Source organism: Orycteropus afer, unplaced genomic scaffold (genome assembly GCF_000298275.1).
Source record: "Orycteropus afer afer isolate SDZICR_OR568_19922 unplaced genomic scaffold, OryAfe1.0 scaffold00479, whole genome shotgun sequence".
Classification (NCBI taxonomy): Eukaryota; Metazoa; Chordata; class Mammalia; order Tubulidentata; family Orycteropodidae; genus Orycteropus; species Orycteropus afer.
The window spans coordinates 1,138,954-1,140,524 of NW_006922066.1; the positions used below are offsets into that span (position 1 = coordinate 1,138,954).

The 1,571-nt window shown below is 45.6% G+C and overlaps 1 pseudogene; it reads right to left on the minus strand.

Annotated features, from left to right (window-relative positions):
- Positions 1-775: 775 nt before the first annotated feature.
- LOC103209135 overlaps positions 776-1,571 on the minus strand; it is a 5,610-nt pseudogene continuing 4,814 nt past the window's right edge.

Genomic DNA, 1,571 nt, shown 5'->3' on the forward strand with positions numbered 1-1,571 from the left:
TAAGTGCTATTCAGGATTTAATGAGCCTGTTTTTCTCCCCTGTGGGGTGGAAAAGCATGCCTGAATGAAGACTCGCTGGAGCAGCCAGGATTTGTGCGGGGGAGGGAGTCTGGAGAGGAAGAAGCACAGCTTCTTTCCTGTGTTCACGCACCACAGGATTCCACTTGGCCCCAGGAAGTAACTGCGCTTTATCCAAGAAGAGGCAGTGAGAGTTGAGGGGGAGAAAAAAACAAGAGGGAAGAGAGTACTCACTATTTTCAGAAAACAGCAATGCTTTCAGCAAGTGATAGGAATCTAGAAAAAAAATTCTGATGAACAAATTCTACATAAATATGATTCTGTAAATAAATAGGAAAGGATGCACTTTCAAAGGTCTTAAGAATCAAATAATTATTAGAGTTCCAATTTGACTGCTTAGTTGCTAAATGATCTTAGATAAATTACATAATTTCTTATTTTTTTTTTTTCCAGTTTTAGTAATAAAATTTATTAAGAATTCCTGGGGAGGTGGTTATCTTCTCCCAATCTTGTGGGAGAGAAAAACACTGTAAGAAAGCACTGAGAAATCCCACGCTGTTTCAACACCTCTGGACAAAATGGAGAAGAGGAAAATCATTTCCTTGATAAAAGCACAGTTTTCATTAATTGAGAGGTCAGCTCTGAGAGGCCTACCACATGATACTGGGGTGGGCTTAGGGATGTGCTGGACCCCTAGGTGACACAGGCAGAAATATATCTACTTCCTTTCTGGGGGCAAAGTTCTTGGTCACCAGCCTCATTTCTTAGCCTTGATGAGGCTTGGCTTCCCTGTGAGAAAGTTCCATCTTGCAGGTTTAGCATAAACTTGTCTGCAGGAAGGTAGATGAGATTCTGTGATGTGGCGCTCACTGCTGTGCAGATGTCCTGGGCTGTCTATCTTGTGCAGTTGCAGCTAGCTAGGGTTCTTGCTCAGTGCTTCCGCGTGCATCCTGACTCTCCTTTTACACGATCTTCTGCCACTGTCCCTGCTTCGCCTTTCCCACGGTCCCTGCTTCGCCTTTCTGCCAAGAATTGGCCCTGCCAGGCCACTGTTTTGGCTTCCATAGCAGTGGCGTGCTTTTGTCTAAAGCTCAGTTCTGTGATGGCTATATTATCTAGGATGAGGCTGATGTCCTTGTCCCTCTCTGTCAGCTCCCACAGGATCAACAGGGACATCTGAACCCACTAGATGATTAGCTGTGAGGTACTGAACTTGGCCACCACACCTGAACATCTCATTGACAGTGAACAGCAACATTTGCTCCTTGTAATCTAGTGCTAGGTATGTGCTGGTACATTTAAGAGGGTTGGGTCGAGATAGCACTCGCAGGGAGATATTTACCTTTGGAAGAAGGTCTTTGGAACCCGTAGAAACCCGAAAACCCACTGCTCTGAAGTTGGATCTGACTCAAAGCAGCCCCTCCTTGGGTTTCCGAGGTGGTATCACTACTGAAGTTTGTTGTTGTTGTTATGTGCCGTCGAGTCGGCCCCAACTCATAGCGACCCCTCCTTGGGTTTCCGAGGCAGTATCACTACGGAAGTAGGATTGCCCA